Raw genomic sequence first — 13713 nt, 5'->3', positions numbered from 1 at the left:
CCTTTCCATAGGCAACAGGGCTTTGGCATTAATCACTGGTATCTGTGGAAGGAGAAACACAGTTGATGTTTCAAGGAGTTCAAAACGGATTACAGGGAATGAAAATAGTGCAGAATGAGATAGCCAGAAATGGAAGGAAGATACACTTGCTTATTAGAAAAATGAATTCTTGACTGTTAAAGATTTTCCAGAAAATATTGATAAGCAGCACATGGTCAGGGGCTGGGTGGCAGTGAAAAATTAACTTACAGAAATGTTTGTAAAAATAATAGTTATTATTTTTATACCAAACAGACCAAATATACACCCTTTGGTATTTTATATTATTAAAATACCAAACAGACCAAAAATACACCCATTGTTCGAGATTGAGGAAGCTAGATATTGACAAAGTGGTCATGAGGGAGCCCAGAGATGAAGCAGAGCAGTATAAGCTGTTATGATCCCACAGTCATAGAGATGTATAGCACCGACACAGATCCTTTGGTCTAACTCCTCCATGCCAAACAGGTATCCGAACCTAGTCTATTCCCATTAGCCAGCACTTGGCCCATATCCCTGTAAATGCTTCCTCATCATATCATGTGTCTATTTAGATGTCTTTAACATGTTTTAATTGTACTAGCCTCTACCACTTCCTCTGCAACTCATTCCACCCACTGCATGAAAGAGTTGTCCTTTAGGGCCCTTTGAAATTTTATCTGTTCACCCTAAAGCAATGCCCGGTACTTCTGGACACTACCACTCCAGGGAAAACACCTTGTTCATTTACTCTATCCATGCCCCTCATGATTGTATAAACCTCCATAACATCACCACTCAGCGGAAAACAGCCCCAGCCTTTTACGCCTCACCCTGTAGCTCAAATCCTCCAACCCTAACAACATCCTTGTAAGTCCTTTTTGAAACCTTTCAAGTTTCACAGCACCCTTCTGATAGGAGGCAGGCCAGAACTGCACACAATATTCCAAAAGTGGCCTAACGAATGTCCTGTACAGCAACATGACCTCCCACATCCTATACTCAATGCTCTAATGAAAGAAAGAAAATATACTGAACACCTTCTTCATAATCCTATCTACCTGCAACTTGACTTGCAAGGACTATGATCCTGCAGTCCAAGGTCTCTTTGTTGCGCAAACGTCTTCAGGGCCTTGCCATTCAGTGTATAAGTCCTGCCCTGATTTGCTTTTCCAAAATGCAGCACCTCACATTTCTCTAAATGAAACCCCATCTGATCAATATCTCATTGTAATCTGAGGTAACCTTCTTCATTATCCACAATACCTCCAATTTTGTATGACCTGCAAACTCATTTATGATACCAAATCATTTAAATGAATGATGAAACAAATCCAGAAATAAACATCCATTTCTCGGAGTTTGAATGTGCTCTGTGTAAATCCTGCCCAATGACTCTGTACCAGAGAAAGGCTGCACATGCACCTGGCTGCACCTTGCCCCCTACAAAGCTGGTGGCTCCACATGTGTCCAGTGAATTTTTGCCCCAAATAAAGATGGCGGCGCGCACCCATGCCTGCAGCCACACTGAGGCAATTCACCGTTTACTGAAAACAAGAGACTGGGACATGTTTTCCGACATGCACAGTTTGTTTGTAAAACCTCTCCGCTCATACAGAATCGCTCTCACCTCCTGCGGTTCCACAGACAGCCTTGATGATTTTTGTGGGTACCCATTCTCTGCCTGCTTACTCATTTGTCCTGAATGTTTTTGTACAATCACTTTGGATTCTCCTTAAACCTATTTCCTAAAGCTATCTCATGTCCCCTTTTTGCCCTCATGGTTTACCTCGAGTCTCCTCCTACTGCCCCTATACTCCTCTAGGGATTCACACAAAAACAGCTCTCTGTACCTGCCATATGCCTCCTTCATTTTCTTGACCAGGCCCTCAATTTCTTCCGATAGACAGCATTCCCTACACCTTCCAGCCTTGGCCTTAACAGGAACATACTGTCTTTGTACTCTTGTTGTCGCAGGCCTATGGAAGCAATGGCAGATGAGGACAGAGATGCAATCATTCCCAGTAAAGAGGTAATATTGGGAAAGTTAACAGCCTAAAGGTAGATGGGTCTCCTGGCTCTAATGGATTGCATCTCAGGGACTAAAGTAGATGGCGGGGGTAGTGGTTGGAGGGGGTGATGAATAACAAATAGACTTGTGATAATTCACTTAAAATTTGTTGGATTCTGGGATGGTTTTGAAAGACTGGAAGCTGCAAATGTGGTGCCACTATTTTTCAAAAAGGACCGGTTAGCTTAACTTCTGAGGGGAGAAAATGCTTGAATCTCTCAAGGAAGTAGTGGTGAGTTATCTGGGTAGAAATTGTCTCATTTTGCAAAAACAGCATGGATTCATGAAAGGCAGGTCACGTTTAAGGATTTACTGGTAGTATTTGAGGATACAATGAGCGCATTGGACAAAGTGGATTTGGTGGATGTGGTGTATCTGGATTTCCAGAAGGTATTCGATAAGTTGCCACACAAAAGGCTGCTGTATAAGGTAAAGATGCACAGCCTGAGACCCGGGTTCAATTCCCGCCTCAGGCGACTGACTGTGTGGAGTTTGCACATTCTCCCCGTGTCTTCATGGGTTTCCTCCGGGTGCTCCGGTTTCCTCCCACAGTCCAAAGATGTGCAGGCCAGGTGAATTGGCTATGCTAAATTGCCCATAGTGTTAGGTAAGGTGTAGATATAGATGTAGGGGTATGGGTGGATTACGCTTCGGCGGGGCGGTTTGGACTTGTTGGGCCGAAGGGCCTGTTTCCACACTGTAAGTAATCTAATCTAATCTAATCTAATTATGGGTAATGTATTATCATTGATACAGGATCGGTTAACCAACAAAAAATAAAGAATGGGGATAAATGGGTGTTTGGATTAGTGTTGGCACTACAACTGTTTGCTATTTACACAAATGTTTTGGAGTTGAGGACCAAGTGTACGGTGTCAGAGTTCATATTTGATACAAAGATGAGATAGAGCAATGTCTGCAGAGGCCACTGTCAGTCTGCACAGGGATACAGATAGGTTAAGTGAGTAGGTAAGGGTCTGGCAGATGGATGACAATGTTGGGATATGTGAGGTCATCCATTTTGGTCAGACTAACAGCTAACTGATGAAATGGTGAAAACATGCAGCAGGCTGCTGTGCACAGGGAGCTGGGTGTCCTTGTGCATGAATCACAGGAAGTTGGTTTGCAGGTGCAGCAGGTAATTAAGGCAGTGAAGGGAATATTGTCCTTCATTGCTGGAGGGATGGTTCTGCTGTAGCTGTACAGGGTGCTGGGGAGGCCACACCTGGAGTACTGTGTACAGGTTTGGTCCCCTTACATTAGCAAGGATGTACTGGCACTGGAGGGAGTACAGAAGAGGTTCACTAGTTTGAGTTGGGAGTTGAGAGAATTGGTATATGTGGAGAGATTGAGAAAACTGGTTTGACAGTCATTGTAATTTAGAAGAATAGGAGGTTGGAGAGGAAAAAATAAAATTATGAAGGGAGTGGATAAGCTTGGAGCAGGGAGGCTATTTCCTCTGGGGGCGGATCAAACTAGAGCATAACCTTAAAATAAGGGGGAGCAGGTTTAGGACTGAGTTCAGGAGGAGCTTCTTCAGCTAAAGGGTTGTGCATCTGTGGAATTCCCTGCCGAGTGCAGCATTTGACGTTATCAACTTGAATGCCTTTAAGGGAAAAGGTAGATTTGTGAACAGGAAAAGAATTAAGGGTTATGGTGAGAGAGCAGGAATGTGGAGCTGAGGCCATGAAAAGCTCAGGCCTGATCTTATTGAATGGCAGAGCAGGCTTGAGGGGATAGATGAAAGTTCTTGCCTTGTGCCATCAAAATTGGCCTTTGTCCAATTCAGAACCTTAACGTTTAGATCTGGTGCATTATTTTCTGTAACAGCTGAAGAACCCGAGGCACTACGGAGGTAGTGCCTCCCACCCGCCCTCCTCCTCTAACCTAATAATAAGATCCGTTGTGGTAAGGAGGTAAGTGCCGAATTTTGCTTGTTGTATTCTTTAGACCCAGTTTTTTGTTTAAAATAAAGGTTAGCTTTAGAGGGATGGCAGTGAAGGCAGTGCAATGTTCCTCCTGCAACATGAATGAGGTGAGGGATGCCATGGACGTCCCTGCTGATTACACTTGCAGGAAGTGCACCCATCTCCAGCTCCTCCAAGACCGTGTTAGGGAACTGGAGCTGGAGTTGGATGAACTTCGGATCATTCGGGAGGCAGAGGGGGTCATAGATCGGAGCTATAGGGAAGTAGTAATTCCAAAGATGGCAGATAGATGGGTGACAGTGAGGGGGACTGGGAGGAAGCAGCCAGTGCAGGGACCCCCTGTGGTCGTTCCCCTCAAGAACAAGTATACCGTTTTGGATACTTGTGGGGGGGACGACTTACCAGGGGTAAGTAACGGGGCTCAGGCCTCTGGCACGGAGCCTGTCCCCGCTACTCAGAAGGGAAGGGTGGAGAAGAGCAGAGCAATAATAATTGGGGACTCGATAGTTCGGGGCACAGATAGGCGGTTTTGTGGGAACGAGAGAGACTCACGTTTGGTATGTTGCCTCCCAGGTGCAAGGGTACGTGATGTCTCTGATCGTGTCTTCCGGGTCCTTAAGGGGGAGGGGGAGCAGCCTGAAGTCGTGGTCCATATTGGCACCAATGACATAGGTAGGAGGAGTGCTGAGGATGTTAGACAGGCTTTTAGGGAGCTAGGTTGGAAGGTCAGAGTTAGAACGAACAGAGTTGTTGTCTCTGGTTTGTTACCCGTGCCACGTGAGAGAGAGTCGAGGAATAGGGAGAGAGAAGAGTTAAATGCGTGGCTACAGGGAAAGTGCAGGAGGGAGGGATTTCGGTACTTGGATAACTGGGGTTCTTTCTGGGGAAGGTGGGACCTCTATAAACCGGATGGTCTGCACCTGAACCTGAGGGGCACCAGTATCCTTGGGGGGAGGTTTGCTAGTGCTCTTGGGGGATGGATTAAACTAACTCTGCAGGGGCATGGGAACCCAGACTGTAGCTTTAGGGTGCAGGACCTGGAGTGTAGGGAGGTTAGGAATATGGCATCAATCTTAAAGGAGGGTGCCTGTAAACAGAAGAGTGGCTTGAAGTGTGTGTACTTTAATGCCAGAAGTATACGAAATAAGGTAGGTGAACTCGCAGCGTGGGTTGGTACCTGGGACTTCGATGTTGTGGCTATTACGGAGACGTGGCTAGATCAGGGACAGGATTGGCTGTTGCAGGTTCCAGGGTTTAAATGTTTTAGTAGGGTCAGAGGTGGGGGCAAAAGAGGGGGTGGTGTGGCTTTGCTTGTCAAAGATAGTATTACAGCGGTGGAAAGGAAGATGGACGAAGATTTGCCATCTGAGGTAGTTTGGGTTGAGGTTAGGAATAGGAGAGGTGAGGTCACCCTGTTAGGAGTCTTTTACAGGCCTCCTAATAGTCCTAGAATCGTTGAAGAAAGGATTGCAAAGATGATTCAGGAGAAGAGTGACAGTAATAGGGTGATTGTTATGGGAGACTTTAACTTTCCTGATATTGATTGGGAAAGCTATAGCTCAAGTTCGTTAGATGGGTCAGTGTTTGTGCAATGTGTGCAGGAGAGTTTCCTGACACAATATGTAGATAAGCCAACACGAGGTGAGGCCATACTGGATTTGGTTCTGGGTAACGAACCAGGCCAGGTATTAGAACTAGAGGTAGGTGAGCACTTTGGGGACAGTGATCACAATTCGGTGATTTTTACTCCAGTGATGGAGAGGGATAAGTGTGTACTACAGGGCAAGAGTTATTGCTGGGGGCAGGGAAATTATGATGCGTTGAGGCATGACTTAGGAGGTGTGGATTGGAAAAGTAGATTCCAAGGCAAGAGCGTAATTGATATGTGGAACTTGTTCAAGGAGCAACTATTGAGTGTCCTTGATAAATACGTACCTATCAGGCAGGGAGGAAAGGGTCGTGTGAGGGAGCCGTGGTTTAATAAGGAGTTGGAATCCCTTGTTAAATGGAAGAGGGCGGCCTTTGTAAAGATGAGGCGTGAAGGTTCAATAGGGGCAATTGAGAGTTATAAGGTAGCCCGGAAGGACCTGAAGAGAGAGCTAAGAGCAGCGAGGAGGGGACATGAAAGGTCCTTAGTTGGTAGGATGAGGGAAAACCCTAAGGCTTTCTATAGGTATGTTAGGAATAAAAGAATGACTAGGGAAGGAATAGGTCCAATCAAGGATAGTAATGGGAAGTTGCGTGTGGAGGCTGAAGAGATTGGGGAGGCGCTGAATGAATACTTTTCGTCAATATTCACTCAGGAACAGGACATTGTTGTCGATATGAATACTGAGGCACGAATAAGTAGAATGGATGGCTTTGAGATATGTAGAGAAGAGGTGTTGGAAATTCTGGCAAGGGTGAAAATAGATAAGTCCCCTGGGCCTGATGGCATTTATCCTAGGATTCTCTGGGAAGCAAGGGAGGAGATTGCAGAGCCATTGGCCTTGATTTTTGTGTCCTCTTTGTCGACAGGAGTAGTGCCAGAGGACTGGAGGCTAGCAAACTTGGTTCCCTTGTTCAAGAAGGGGAGTAGGGATAATCCTAGTAACTATAGGCCAGTGAGTCTCACTTCTGTTGTGGGCAAAGTCTTAGAGAGAATTGTAAGGGATAGGATTTATGCACATCTGGATAAGAATGATATGATCAAGGATAGTCAGCATGGTTTTGTGAAGGGCAGGTCGTGCCTCACAAACCTTATTGAATTCTTTGAGAAGGTGACTAAGGAGGTAGATGAGGGGAAAGCGGTAGATGTGGTATATATGGATTTTAGTAAGGCGTTTGATAAGGTCCCCCATGGTAGGCTACTGCAGAAAATACAGAGATATGGCATTGAGGGTGAGTTGGAGGTTTGGATTAGGAATTGGCTCTCTGGAAGAAGACAGAGGGTAGTAGTTGATGGCAAAGGTTCATCTTGGAGTGCCGTCACTAGCGGTGTTCCGCAAGGATCTGTTTTGGGACCATTGCTGTTTGTCATTTTTATAAATGACCTGGAGGAAGGGTTAGAAGGTTGGGTGAGCAAGTTTGCGGATGATACGAAAGTCGGAGAAGTTGTAGACAGTGAGGAAGGATATCGCAGGTTACAGCGGGATATAGAGAAGCTGCAGAGCTGGGCAGAAAGGTGGCAAATGGAGTTCAATGTAGCTAAGTGTGAAGTGATTCACTTTGGTAAGAGTAATAAAAAGATGGATTACTGGGCTAATGGTAGACTACTTGGTAGTGTGGAAGAGCAGAGGGATCTTGGTGTCCATGTCCACAGATCTCTGAAAGTTGCCACCCAGGTAAATAGTGCAGTGAAGAAGGCATATGGCGTACTGGCTTTTATTGGTAGAGGAATTGAGTTCCGGAGTCCTGAGGTTATGCTGCAGTTGTATAAGACTCTGGTGCGGCCGCATCTGGAATATTGTGTGCAGTTTTGGTCGCCATACTATAGGAAGGATGTGGAGGCACTGGAACGGGTGCAGAGGAAGTTTACCAGGATGTTGCCTGGTATGGTAGGAAAATCCTATGAGGAAAGGCTGAGGCACTTGGGGTTGTTTTCATTGGAGAAAAGAAGGTTTAGGGGTGATTTGATAGAGGTGTACAAGATGATTAGGGGGTTAGATAGGGTTGACAGTGAGAACCTTTTTCCACGTATGGAGTCAGCTATTACAAGGGGGTATAGCTTTAAATTAAGGGGGGGTAGATATAGGACTGATGTTAGGGGTAGGTTCTTCACTCAGCGAGTCGTAAGTTCATGGAATGCCCTGCCAGTAGCAGTAGTGGACTCTCCCTCTTTATGGGTATTTAAGCGGGCATTGGATAGGTATATGGAGGATAGTGGGTTAGTGTAGGTTAGGTGGGCTTTGATCGGCGCAACATCGAGGGCTGAAGGGCCTGTAATGCGCTGTATTCTTCTATGTTCTATGTTCGATATTTTAAAACTAGTAGAAATGTCAGAATTCCAAACTGTGTTTTCAGGTCATTCAGCCCATCATATTACTACTGACCCTGAGAGCCTCCAAACTTCCCCCTATAACATTGCATTTCCCAAGGCCACCCAACCTACACATCCCTGAACATTATGGGTAAATCAGCCTGCATAATCCCCCCAACGTGCACATCCCACAACACTGTGGGCAATTCAGCCTGGATAATCCAACCTACCCTACACATCTTTGGACTGTGGGAGGAAACCAGAGGACCCAGACGAGATCCATGCAGAAATCCCCAATAAGGTGATCATCCCTTTCTTATTTCCCAGTTCCACCTAAATACCTTCACTGGGCGTACTCCCAGGAATATCCTCCCTAAGCAAAAACATAATGCTGTCTCGAATCAAAAATGCCACTCCCCCTCCTTCCTTCTCCCCCTTTCTATTCTTCCTATAGCATCCATACCCTGGAACATTAAGCTGCCAGTCCTATCCATCCCTGAGTGATGCCTCTGTAATTGCTATAATATCCCAGTGCCATGTTCAAAACCATACCCTGAGCTCATCTGCTTTCCCTGTCAGGCCTCTTCTATTGAAGTAAATGCAGTGCAACTGCTCAGTCCGACTTCATTCTGTACCTTGCCTTTGCCTGCCTTGACTATTTGACTTCTGAACTGTACCAGCCACAGACATATCTCTTTACTCACTATCTTCTTGGGTTTACACCCACTCCCTCACTGGTTCAATGCCTCCCGAGTATCACCAGCAAGTCTCCCTGCCTCGATATTAGACACCTTCCAATTCAGGTACAATCCATTCTTCTTATGAAGGTCAACTCTACTCCAGGAGATCACAACGATCCAAAAAACGTGAATCCTTTTCCCCTGCACCAGCTCCTTAGCCACTCATAAAGCACCTCCTCCTCCTCCTCTGTAATATGGACATTTTTCAAGATGTCACCATTTATTTCCCCACATTCTATATCTCCCATATACTTCTTCACAGTAAACACTGATGCAAAATACTTGTTTCCTATCTCGCCCATCGCCTGCAGCTCCACACAATGGCTGCCTTGCTGATCTTTGAGGGTCTCTATTTTCTCCCTAGTTAGCCTTTTGTTCCTCATGTATTTACAAAAGCCCTTTGGATTATCCTTAACCCGATGCGCCAAAGCTATCTCACGCCCCTTTTTTCCCTCCTGATTTCCCTTTTAATTATATTCGAAATTTTTTTGGATTGGAATAAATGCAAAATATAACATCCTGACAAAACAAACGAGGGTAGGACTTACACTCAATAAAAGTAGGGCCTTGAGCAGTGATGTGGGAACAAAGAGACTGAGAGCTTCACGTCTTTGAAGTTTGTGTTACATGTAGACAGGGTGGTGAAGAAGGTGCTTTGCTTAGCACACCTACCTTCATTGTTCAGACCTTTGAGTCCAGGAGTTGGGACGTTATGTTGAGGATGTACAGGACGTTGGGGAGGCCTCTTCTGGAATACTCTGTCCAGTTCTGGTTGTGCTGTTATAGGAAGGATATTATTAAATTGGAGCAGGTTCAGAAGAGATTTACCAGCATGTTGCCATGAATGGAGGGATTGTGTTCTAAGGAGAGGCTGGATAGGCTGGGAATTTTTTTCCCTGGCGTGCACGAGTTGAGGGGTGACCTTATTAGAGGTTTACAAAATCAGAAAGAGTGTAGATAAGGTGAATAGCTGGGGGAGAGGGAGATTCAAAACTCGGGTGCATTCGTTTTGAGAAGAAATGAGAAAGATTTGAGGGGAAAGACATTAGGGTTTTTTAAAAAAAATTTACACACTGGAATGAACTTCCAGAGAAAGTGGTAGCTGTGAATACAATTACAATATTTAAAAGACCTTAAATATTTGGATGGATGTGGACCAAGCGGAGGCAGGTACAATTAGTTCAGTTTGGAATTATGGTTGGCATGGACTGGTTGGACCACAGGGCCTGTTTCCTTGCTGTATAACATTATGACTCGAATCCTCACTAACTCTAAATTCCTCCATCCTCACAACTCTCCCAATCACTGTCACCTCATCCAGCCTCACAACTCTTCCTTATTTATAGAATTCCTCACCAGCCACAGAACGCTCCCTATCTCATGTCCTCCAGTTTCTCAAATCTCTGCGATATGTGCCTTTCTTTAGTTCCAGCCTTGAGGATGCCCTCATTCACTCCGATTGGTTGGAGGACAAACTGGTACGACCGGGTCCTCTAGTACTACCCTCTGCCCCATTGGCCTGCGCTGACATCAATCATCGGGGCCCATTGTGAGGTGAGTGGTGGGATCCTCCCTCTCTCTGCCCTGGGATGAGCTTCAACATTCACAGTCAATGGGGCAGTATCACAGAGCACAGGGGCTGGGGCTATTCGGCCCATTTGGGATGTACCTTCTCCCTCTGGAGATGCTGCAAATCTGTCCCAATTCCCTTCCCATTTGCCCATAGACCCCCAAATCTTCCCTTAAAAAGTAAAATTCCAAATCTGTTTATGAATAACTGCTGAGTCTGTCTCCAGCTGCCATTCAGACTGTTCCAGATACTCAGAACTTACTGAATAAAATAATGTTCACATATTCACATTATTTGCCAGTTACCTGAAAATAGTTACTAAAATTGTGACATTGTTAACAATTCCCCTCTCTCTGCAGATAAGAGATCCGAGAAACAAATTTGCACCTGGTCAAAATCACTGCTTAACCTTCTCAGCTCCAAGGACAATTATCTGTGCTTCTGCTAGCTCTCCACAAAAGAGGAACACATCTTATTTTCATTTATTAGTGTCATAGAGATGTACAGCACAGAAACAGACCTTTGGTCCAATTGGTCCATGACAACGAGGAATCCTCAACAAATGGAACCCCATTTGCCAGCTATTGGTCCGTATCATTGGAAACTCTTCCTATTCACGTACCCAATCGGATGCCTTTCAAATGTTGTAAATGTATCAGCCTCCACTACTTCATCTGGCAGCTCATTCCACACATACACCACACACAGCTTGAAAACTTTGCCCCTTAGATCCGTTTTTAATCTTTGCCCTCTCAACATAAGCCCATGTGATCTTGTTTTGAACCCACATAACTTGGGGGAAAAGACCCTGGCTGTTCACCTTATCCATGCCCTTCATGATTTTATAAATCTCCATGAAGTCACCTCTCAGTCTTTGACTCTCCAGGGAAATTACCCCTAGCCTATTCACCCTCTCCCTGCAGCCCCAATCCTCTAACCCGAGCATCGTCTTTGTAAATCTTGTCTGAACTCTTTCAAGATTCACAATATCCTTTCCAGAACAGGGAATTTCAAACTTAAAACATATTTCCTGAAATGGCTTAATCAATGTCCTGTCCAACCACAATTTGACGTCCCAGCTTCTGTACTCAATGCATTGACCAATAAATATAAGCATACCAAACACCACCTTCACTAGTCTGCCGACCTGCGACTCTACTTTCAAGGAACAATGAACCTGCACTCCATGGTCTCTATGTTCAGCAACATTCCCAAGTACTTTACCATGAAGTGTACAAGTCCTGCTCTGATTTGCCTTTCCAAAATCCAACAGCTTACATTTGTCTAAATTGAATCCAGTCTGCCATTCCTTGCTCCAATGGCCCATCTGGTCAAGATACTGTTGCATTCTGAACTAACCTTCTTCATTGTCCAATACAACTCCAATTTTGGTGTCTTCTGTAAACCCAATGCCCATATCTCATATATTCACATCCAATTCACTTATTTAAGGACCCAATATCCATTCCTGCAGCACACTGCTGCTCATAGGCCTCCAGTCCGCAAAGCAACCCTCCATCACCACCCTCTGCCTCCTACCTTCAAGCCAGTTTTGTATCCAAATGTCTGGTTCTCCCAACAGTTCATGTTATCTAACTTTGCTAACCAGTCTGCTTTGTGGAACATCGTTCAGTGTCAATATAGACAACGTCCACAGTCTGCCTTCATCAATCATCTTTGTCACATCTTCAAAAAAACCTCAATCAAGTCAGAGAGAGTGAATTTCCCACACACAAAGTCATGTTGACTATCCCTAATCAATCCTCTTCTTTCCAAATACATATAAATCCAGTCCCTCAGAATCCCTTCCAACAACTTACCTACCACTGACGTTAGGTTGACTGTTCTCTTGTTCCCTGGCCTTTCCTTACCACCTTTTTTAAATAATGGCACCCATCTTCCAGCACCTCACCTGTCACAAACAATGGTATAAATACCTCAGGGAGGGGCACTGCCACCACCTTCCTAGCTTTCCACAAATTTCTGGGATACACCTGATCAGGTCCCAGGGATTTATCCACCTTGCTACTGTTTAAGACTTCCAGTACTTCCTACTCTGTAATATAGACACTTTTCAAGTTATCACTATTTATTTCTCCAAACTCTCCAGAATAGAATAGCATAGTATTTCTCCCACATCCTGTTGTTCCATAGATGGCCTTGTTGATCATTAAGGGGTCCTATTCTGTGTCTGGTTATTATTTTATCCTTAATGTATTTGTAGAATCTCTTTGGATTCTCCTTAAACTATGTCATAGAGATATTTCAAGTCCCCTTTTTGCTCTCCTGATTACTCTCGAGTATATTCCTGTAAAACGTGATCCTGTACTCCCAATTCCTCCGCCTCTGCCATATCTGCTCCCAGGAGAAGCAATTCCACTCCAGGACATCCCAGAAAGGTTTCCTCTTTCAAGGACCGCATTTACCTCCCATTTGATCAACAATGCACTCCAACGCATATCCTCCACTTCCTGTACCTCCGCCTTCCCCCCACCCCTCCAACCACAATAAGAATATAATCCCCCACTCCTCACCTGCCACCCATTAATCTCCATTAACCTCTGCTATGACCGCTACCTACAGTCAGACCCCACTACCAGGGATATATCTCCCTCTCCAGCCCTTTCTATCTTCGACAGAGACCATGGGATCTTTGGTGCTGATGTGCTGCACCACGGATACCTCAGTCACTCACCCTGCCAAATGGCCTAGCGAGATTATCACTAGATGGATAATCCAGACACCCAGATAACGTTCTGGGGCCCGGGGTTTGGATCCCGTCACGGCAGACAGTGGAGTGTGAATTCAATAAAAATTTGGAATTAAGAATCTATTAAAGACCATGAATCCATTGTTGATTATTGCAAAAAATAACCTCATCAGATTCACCAATATCCTTCAGGGAAGGAATCTGCCATCCTTACCTGGTCTGGCCTACATGTGACTCCAGACCCACAGCAATGTAGTTGACTCTTTACTGCCCTTTGGGCCCAGCCAGTGACACCCTCACCCTGTGAATGAATAACAAAGAAGGTCAAGTCTTGTACCCAACCATACTGTTCTTACAGATAAGTGATCTCTTCGTAAATTTGCTTCTCAACTCCCTGCTGACTATTGGGGAAGTGGGGGTGGGGGGGGGTCAATAGTACCATCCCAATAAGGAGATCATCCCTTTCTTATTTCTCAGTTCCACCTGTATAACCTGCCTGGATGTACTCCCAGGAATACCCTCTTGAAGCCCAGCTGTGATGTTATCCCTTATCAAAAATACCTCTCCCCCTGCTCTGTTGCCCCCTTTCTATCTTTGTTATAGCATCTATACAGTGAAACATTAAGCTGCTGGTCCTATCCATCATTAAGTCATGCTTCTGTAATTGCTATAATACCCCAGTGCGATGTTCAAAACCATCCCCCTGAGCTCCTCT

The 13713-nt window shown here is 45.0% G+C and overlaps 1 long non-coding RNA gene across 2 annotated transcripts; it reads right to left on the bottom strand.

Annotated features, from left to right (window-relative positions):
* Positions 1-5: 5 nt before the first annotated feature.
* Positions 6-13318, bottom strand: LOC140476628 (uncharacterized). 2 transcript variants are annotated; one of them, XR_011960529.1, is made up of 3 exons: positions 13213-13318; positions 9391-9495; positions 6-42 (listed from the first exon to the last, which is right to left on the bottom strand). It is a non-coding gene; the product is annotated as an uncharacterized lncRNA (long non-coding RNA). The 2 variants fall into 2 exon arrangements; XR_011960530.1 differs by lacking the exon at positions 6-42 and adding an exon at positions 1904-2000.
* Positions 13319-13713: the final 395 nt, after the last annotated feature.

This window comes from Chiloscyllium punctatum, chromosome 4, assembly GCF_047496795.1.
Source record: "Chiloscyllium punctatum isolate Juve2018m chromosome 4, sChiPun1.3, whole genome shotgun sequence".
In the NCBI taxonomy this organism is placed as follows: domain Eukaryota; kingdom Metazoa; phylum Chordata; class Chondrichthyes; order Orectolobiformes; family Hemiscylliidae; genus Chiloscyllium; species Chiloscyllium punctatum.
Note: the sequence above shows the minus strand (reverse complement) of the source record. Positions and strands in the feature narration are given on the sequence as shown.